Below are 9273 nucleotides of genomic sequence, written 5' to 3'. Positions count from 1 at the left end.
AGATAAACAAAATCAACAAGCCTTTAAGCAGACTCATCAAGACAAAAAGAGAGAAGACCCAAATAAACACAATCAGAAATGAAAGAGCAGAGATTACAACTGATACCACAGAAATACAAAGGACTGTAAGAAATTACTATGAAGAACTGTATGCCAAGAAATTTGAAAACCTAGGTGAAATGGACAAATTTCTAGAAAAATATAATCTTCCAAAACTCAATGAAAAGGAAGCAGAAAGCCTGAACAGACCAATAACAACAAAAGAAATTGAACAGTAATTAAAAAACTCCCAACACACAAAAGCCCTGGACCAGATGGTTTTACAGGAGAATTCTACAAAGCATTTAAGGAAGAGCTAACCCCTATCCTTCACAGACTATTCCAAAAAATCCAAAAAGATGGAAGACTCCCAAACACCTTTTATGAAGCCAACATCATCCTAATTCCAAAACCAGAGAAAGACACAACAAAGAAAGAAAACTTCAGGCCATATGGCTGATGAACATTGATGCTACAATCCTCAACAAAAATACTGGCAAACCATATCCAACAATACATTAAAAAGATCATACACTATAACCAAGTGGGATTCATTCCAGGGATGCAAGGATAGTACAATATTTGCAAATCAGTAAATGTAATACATCACGTAAACAAAAGCAAAGACAAAAACCACATGATCATATCAATAGATTCAGAAAAAGCATTTGATAAGGTACAGCACACATTTATGATAAAAATACTCTGCAAAGTGGTAGTAGAGGGAGCATTCCTCAAGATAATAAAGGCCATATATCAGAGACCTACAGCCAACATCATACTCAATGGCCAAAAATTAAAATCTTTTCCACTAAGATCAGGAACAAGACAAGGTTATCCACTTTCACCACTTCTATTCAATATAGTACTGCAAGTTTTAGCCACAGCAATCAGACAAGAAAAGGAAATAAAAGGCATCCAAATTGGAAAGGAGGAAACAAAACTGTCACTGTTTGCAGATGACGTGATAGTGTACATAGAAAATCCTATAGACTCCACCAAAAAACTGCTCAACCTAATAAATGAATTTGGCAAAACAGCAGAATACAAAGTCAATATCCAGAGATCAAAGGCATTTCTGTACACCACCAATGAAACAGGAGAAGCAGAAATCAAGAAAACATCCCATTTGAAATAGCAAAAAGAAAAATAAAATATCTAGGAATAAACCTAACCAAAGAGGTAAAAGACCTGTATTCAGAAAACTATATAACACTCAGGAAAGAAATCAAGGAAGACACAAACAAGTGGAAGCTTATACAGTGTTCATGGATTGGAAGAATTAATATCATCAAAATGTCTATACTACTCAAAGCAATTTACACATTCAATGCAATACCTATTAAAGTACCTATGGCTTATTTCACAGACATAGAACAAACACTTCAAAAATTTATATGGAACCATAAATGACCCCAGATAGCTGCTGCAATTTTGAGAAAGAAGAGTAAAGTAGGAGGGATCACAATACCCAACACTAAACTATACTACAAGGCCACTGTAATCAAAACAGCCTGGTACTGGCATAAAAACAGGCACATAGACCAATGGAACAGAACAGAGAGCCCAGAAATAAGCCCAAGTCTCTATGGTCAATTAATATTTGACAAAGGAGGCAGCAACATAAAATGGAGTAAAAATAGCCTCTTCAACAAATGGTGTTGGGAGAACTGGACAGCTACGTGCAAAAAAAATGAAACTTGAGCACCAACTTACACCATATACAAAAAAAAATTCAAGGTGGATAAAAGACTTAAATATAAACCGTGACACCATTAAAGTCCTAGAGGAGAACATAGGTAGGAAAATCTCAGATATTTCACTCAGCAACATTTTTACTGACATTTCTCCTAGAGTAAGGGACATAAAGGAAAGAATAAACAAATGGGACCTCATCAAAATAAAAAGCTTCTGCACAGCTAAAGAAAACAGTATCAAAATTAAAAGAGAACCAGCCGTATTTGCCAATGATACCTCAGACAAGGGTTTAATCTCCAAAATATATAAAGAACTTACACGACTCCACTCTAAGAAGACAAGCAACCCAATTAAAAAATTGGCAAAGGACTTGAACAGACACTTCTCCAAGGAGGACATACAGAGGATTCAAAGACACATGAAACGATGTTCAACATTGCTAGCTATCAGAGAGCTGCAAATTAAAACCACAATGAGATACCACTTCACACCAGTCAGAATGGCCATCATAAACAAAGCAACTAACAACAAGTGTTGGAGAGGTTGTGGAGAAAAGGGGACCCTAGTGCACTGTTGTTGGGACTGCAGACTGGTACAACCACTATAGAAAACAGTAGGGAACTTCCTCAGAAAACTAAAATGGATCTGCCTTTTGACCCAGCAATTCCACTGCTGGGACTATATCCTAAGAACCCTGAAACACCAATACAAAAGAACCTATTCACCCCAATGTTCATAGCAGCACAAGTTACAATACCTAAGTGCTGGAGGCAACCTAGGTGCCCATCAGTAAATGAATGAATCAAAAGAGCATGGTACATTTACACAATGGAATTCTATGCAGCAGAAAGAAAGAAGGAGCTCCTACCCTTTGCAACAGCTGGAAAGCATTATGCTAAGCGAAATAAGCCAGGCAGTGAAAGACAAATACCATATGATTTCACCTTTAACAGGAACCTAAACAACAAAACAAAGAAACAAGCAAAATTGAGTCAAAGACACTGAAATAGAAGACAGGGTGACAGTGACCAGAGGGGAGAGAAGAGGGAATTTCAGGGGAGAATGGGAAGGGTTTACAGGAACAAATTTAAAGGACACATGGACAAAAACTAGGGGGAGGGTGGTAATGGGAGAGAAGTGGGGAGGGATGGGTGGGTGGGCTGGAATGGGAGTAAAAGGGAGAAAACTGTACTTGAACAATTATTAAAATAAATTTTTTTAAAACCCCACAATCAAAAGGAATAGAAGATTCCTCAGTAAAAGAGCTAAATGAAATGGAGGCAAGCAAACTATCAGATATAGAATTTGAAAGAATGGTTATAAGGATGCTCAAGGAACTCACTGACAACTAGAAGGAACTGTGTGGGAACTACAACAGTATGAAAAAGGAAATAGAAACTATAAAAAAGAACCAGGACATAATGAAGAATACAATATCTGAAATAAAAAAAATGCACTAGAAGGAATTACAAGCAGGCTGGATTAAGCAGAGGACCAAATTAGTGAGCTGGAAGACATGATAGAAAGAAATAGCCAGGTAGAGCAGCTGCACACAAAAAGACTCCAAAAAATATGAAGATAGCTTAAGGCAGGGGTGTCAGACTCATTTTCACTGGGTGGGGGGGTCACATCAGCCTCACAGGTGCCTTCAAAGGGCCAAAATAATTTTAGAACTGTATAAATGTAGCTACTCCTTAATTGAAAAGGAGTTCAAATTACATTCGGCCCTCTCATGGCAACTGTGAGGCTGATGTGGCCCCTGATGACAATGAATTTGACACCCCTGGCTAAGGGAACTGTAGGACAACATGAAACACAGCAACATTCAAATCATAAGAATACCAGAAGGAGAAGAAAAGGAGCAACAGACCAAAAAAATCTGTTTGAGCCCTGGCTGGTGTGGCTCAGTGGTCTGAGTGCCAGCCTGCAAATCAAAGGGTCTCCAGTTCCATTCCCAGTCAGGGCACATGCGTGGGTTGTGGGTTAGGTCCCCAGTAGGGGTGGGCAAGGGACAACCACATATTGAGTTTTTCTCCCTCCCTATCTAAAAATAAATAAATAAATATTTAAACAACAAACAAAAGGACTCTTCAAAGTACTCAAGGGAAGACTCCATCAAGAAGACATAAACATTATAAACATATATGCATCCAATGTAGGACCACACAAATATATAAGGAAGATCTTGGAGGACTTCAAGAAAGATATAGACAAGCAACATACTTATACTACATGATTTTAACACACCACTGTCAACAATGTATAAATCTACCAAACAAATTATCAACAAGGATATTGTGGCATTGAACAATGCCCTAGATCAAATAGATTTAACTGATATATATATAGAACCTTTCATCTCCAAGAAGCAAAATACACATTCTTTTCAAATGCCCATGTAACATTGTCAAAGATAGACCACATGAAAGGACCCAAAACAAGCCTCAACAAATTCAAGAAAATTGAAATCATACCAAGCATTTTCTCAGACCACAAGGGCCTGAAACTAGAAACCAACCTCAAGGAAAAATTCAAAAGCACTCATATTCGTGGAGATTGAATAGCATGCTATTGAACAATGAATGGGTCAAGAATGAGATTAAGGAAGAAATCAAAAAGTTTCTAGAAACAAATGAAAATGAACATGCAGCAGTTCAAAACTTATGGGACACAGTGAAGGCAGTCCTCAGAGGGAAGTTCATAGCGATACAGGCCTACCTAAAAAAGATAGAAACATTTCAAATAAACAATCTAAGAATCTACACCTACAAGAAGTGAGGAACAACAATAAACAAAGATCAGAGCAAGTAGCAGGAAGAAAATAACAAAGATGAGAGCAGAATTAAATGACATAGAGACTAAAAGTACAATTCAAAGAATCAATAAATCCAGGAGCTGGTTCTTTGAAAAGATAAACAAAATTGACAAGCCTTTAAGCAGACTCATCAAGAAAAAAAAGAGAAAACCCAAATAAATACAATTAGAAATGAAAGAGGAGAGATTACAACTGATACCAGAGAATATAAAGGATTGTAAGATTGTAAGAAATTACTATGAACAAGTATATGCTAAGAAATTTGAAAACCTGGGGAAAAGGGACAAATTTCTAGAAAAATATAATCTTCCAAAACTCAATGAAGAAGAAGCAGAAAGCCTGAACAGACTTATAACAAACAGCCAGTGAAATTGAAGCAGTAATCGACAAACTCCTGGTACACAAAAACCCTGCACCAGATAGTTTCATAGGAGAATTTTACAAAATATTCCAGAAAGAGCTAACCCCTACACTTCCCAGACTATTCCAAAATGTCCAAGAAGAGGGAAGATTCCCGAAATCCCCTTATGAAGCCAGCATCATCCTAATTCCAAAACCAGATAAAGACAAAACAAAGAAAACTACAGGCCAATATCACTGATGAACATTAATGCTAAGATCCTCAACAAAGTATTTGCAAACCACATCCAGCAATACATTAAAAAGATCATACACTATGATCAAGTGGGCTTCATCCCAGGATGCAAGGATGGCACACTATTCACAAATCAATAAATGTAATATATAACATAAACAAAAGAAAGACAAAAATCACATGATCATATCAATAGATGCAAAAAAAGCATTTAATAAGGTACAGCACCAATTTATGATAAAAACACTCAGCAAAGTGGGAATATAGGGAGCATACCTCAACATAATAAAGGGAATGTATGAGAAACCTACAGTCAACATCATACTCAATGGGCAAAAACTAAAAGTTTTTCCACCAAGATCAGGAACAAGACAAGAATGTCCACTTTCACCATGGCTATTCAACATAGTATTGGAAGTCCTAGTCACAGCAATCAGACAAGAAAAAGAAATAAAAGGCATCCAAATTGGAAAGGAGGAAGCAAAACTGTCATTGTTTGCAGATGACATGATAGCATACATAGAAAATCCTATAGACTCCACCAAAAAACTCCTCGACCTAATAAATGAATTTGGCAAAACAGTGGGATACAAAGTCAGTATTCAGAAATCAAAGGAATTTTTGTACACCAACAATGAAATATCAGAAACAGAAATCAGGAAAAAATCCCATTTGCTATAGCAACAAGAAAAATAAAGTATCTAGGAATAAACCTTACCAAGGAGGTAAAAGATCTCTACTCAGAAAATGACACAACACTGAAGAAAGAAATTAAGGAAGACACAAATAATTGGAAGCATATAATGTGTTCATGGATTGGAAGATTAACATCATCAAAATTCCCATATTATCCAAAGCAATTTATAGATTCAACTCAATCTTTATTAAAATACTAATGACATATTTCACAGTTATAGAAAAAACATCTCTAAAATTTATATGGAACCATAAACAACCCCAAATAGCTGCAGCAATTTTGAGAAAGAAGAACAAAGTAGGAGGGATCACAATACCTGATATCAAACTGTATTACAAGGCCACTGTAATCAAAACAGTCTGATACTGACATAAGAACAGACACACAGACCAATGGAACATAATAGAGAGCTCAGAAATAAACCCATGTCTCTATGGTCAATTTATATTTGACAAAGTGGACAGGAGCATAAAATAGAGTAAAACTAGCCTCTTCAACAAATGGTGTTTGAAGATCTGTACAGCACATGCAAAAAATGAAACTCAACCACCAACTTACACCATATACAAAAATAAACTCAAGATGGATAAAAGACTTAAATATAAGTCATGACACCATAAAAATCCTAGAGGAGAACATACACAGGAAAATCTCAGATATTCTATGCAGCAATATTTTCACTGATATGTCCCCTAGAGCAAGGAACATAAAGGAAAGAAAAAATAAATAGGACTTCATCAAAATAAAAAGCTTCTTTACAACTAAAAACCACAGCAAAATGAAAAGGGAACCAACCATATGGGAAAATCTGTTTGCCAATAATACTTCAGACAAGAGTTTGTTCTCCAAAATGTATAAAAAACTCACATGACTCCACACAAGGAAGACAAACAATACAATGAAAAAAATGGACAAACCTGGCTAATGTGGCTCAATGGATTGAGCACAGGTATGTGAACCAAGGAGTTGCTCGTTCGATTCACAGTCAGGGCAGATGCCTATGTTGTGGGTCAGGCACCCAACAGGGAGCACTTGAGAGCCAACCACACTTTGGTGTTTCTCCCTCTCTTTCTCCCTGCCTTTCCCTCTGCAAAAATAAGTAAATAAAATTGTTTTAAAAGAAGAAAAAAAGTCAAAGGACCTGAACAGACACTTCTCCAAGGAGGACAGACAGAGGGCCCAGAGACATATGGAAGGATGCTCAGCATCACTAACCAACAGAGAAATGCAAATTAAACCTGCAATAAGAGACCACTTGACACTGGTCAGAATGGCCATCATAACCAAATCAACGAACAACTAGGACTGGCGAGGTTGTGGAGAAGAGGGAACCCTAGTACACTGTTGGTGGGACTGCAGACTGGTACAGCCACTATGGAAAACAGTATGGAATTTCCTCAAAAAACTAAAAATGATACTGCCTTTTGACCTGACAATTCCACTGCTGGTATTATAGACTTAGAATCCTAAAAAAACAATTCAGTAGAACCTATGCTCCCCAATATTCATAGCAACACAATTTGCAATTGCCAAATGCTGGAAGCAACCTAAGTGTCCAGCAGTAAATGAGGGGATCCAAAAACTGTGGTACATTTACACAATGGAATAGTACACAACAGAAAGAACCTCCTACCCCATATGACAGCATGGATGGAACTAGAGAGTATTATGCTAAGTAAAAGAAGCCAGGTGGTGAAAGACAAATACTATATGATCTCACCTGTAAGTGGAACCTAATCAACAAAACAAGCAAGCAAAAATATAACCAGAGATATTGAAATAAAGAATTGACAATAACCAGAGGTGAGAGGATGAGGAAGATAATGGGGGAAAGAAGGGGAAGGGTCATCAAGGAACATGTATAAAGGACCTCTGGACAAAGCCAAAGTGGGGTAGGATTGAGGGTGGGAGGTGGGGGTCAGTGTGGTGGGGGAGAGCAGTGGGGAGAAAATGGAGACAAGTGGTCTTAAACAACAATAAAAAAACTTATCTTACACTTCAAAATATATATATATATTACTTAAAATAATACTGCATACTAATAAATAGGCCTTTTTCTTTTTTAAGGAAACAGGGAAAATTTTTCTTGATTTAAAATATCAATCTTATTTCTGAAAAATACTCTGAACTTATAATAATAAAAAGAAGTTTTGTCATTTAAAAAAGAAAAGAAAACGATAGCAAAAGTAATAAAAGCAGGCAGAAGGTCAGCCATTTTTCAGAGGAGTGTGTGTATGTGTTCTCATATAAGCACATAAATAATATCTAGATTAAACATTTGGTTTTATGGTCATGTGAGGTCTTTATTACCATCACATGAGTGAAATTGAACAAAGTGCTGTGTGGAGTCCCCTTCCTACTACTCTATATTCGGTGCTACTCTCACATCCCTGCTGATTACAGTGCGAGAGTGAAAGACAACTGGGTGGTTGACCAAAGCACCTAGGTGATAAGCTTTAGTGTTTCTGAGGAGAAGAAAGATGTATAATTTACCCTAAGACATTGATATTTTTCTGTTAATGGTTCAGCCAGGTAAGTTTAAAAAAGAATTATCATGGAGATGAAGACAAGTGTTGGGGGGGTGCTGCTTAAAAAAGTCAATAGAGACAACAAAGAATCTATGAAAAAGAACCTGAATCTAGCATTTTAACAGTTATAATTTGTCTACCTTGTTCTAATTTATTTCTCTCCTTTGAAAACCTTAAGTGTTCCTCCAGAAAAGCTATAACCCTCATCTGAAATACTGGCCTTTCATCTTAGTCTTTCTGGTCCTGAAAACTTGTTTGGTCCAATCCACACTGGTTCTGGATCCCTTCTCTGTCCCTGTATCATCCCTACATCCCTCAATTTTCCTCCCATGAGGGGCATTTATTTTCTGTCTGATGAGGACACTCTCAGTTTCTTTTTCCCCTGCACCCCCCACTGGAGCAAAACACATTCAAGAGTTCACTCAGGCAAGTCTTCTAATAATCTGGAATCATGCCTATTGTCCCCAGCCTCTCATACCTTCTTTGGGAAGAAAGATGGAGATGAGATCAGGCCTGTGATCAGACAGGGCTTCCTTCACTCCCCTGGGCTGCTGCTGCCAGGTGGAGTTACCTCACTCAAAGCTCACACCTGACCCAGGAGAAAAGCTCCTCCCCATCCCAATCCTGTCCTCCATTCTCCACCAAGGGCCCAGCCCAGAAAGCCACCCTCCCCTGTACCCTAGGAAGTGATGGAGGTCACTTCTACAGAAAACTGACCTGGGTCATGGTTCTCCTGCTGGGAGGAAAGAAGTGAAAGAAAACATTGTTTTAATCTATACAGCTGTCAGCAAAAACGTCTCTAGGATTCCATTTCTCACATTTTACATCATAATGAGTAACATACAAGACCACATCAGCTTCCCTTCTAATCACGGTGATAGCTTTGGTTTGTCAAGTCTTC

Source organism: Phyllostomus hastatus, unplaced genomic scaffold (genome assembly GCF_019186645.2).
Source record: "Phyllostomus hastatus isolate PE091 unplaced genomic scaffold, TTU_PhHast_1.1 phas_scaffold_60, whole genome shotgun sequence".
Lineage (NCBI taxonomy): Eukaryota > Metazoa > Chordata > Mammalia > Chiroptera > Phyllostomidae > Phyllostomus > Phyllostomus hastatus.
Note: the sequence above shows the minus strand (reverse complement) of the source record.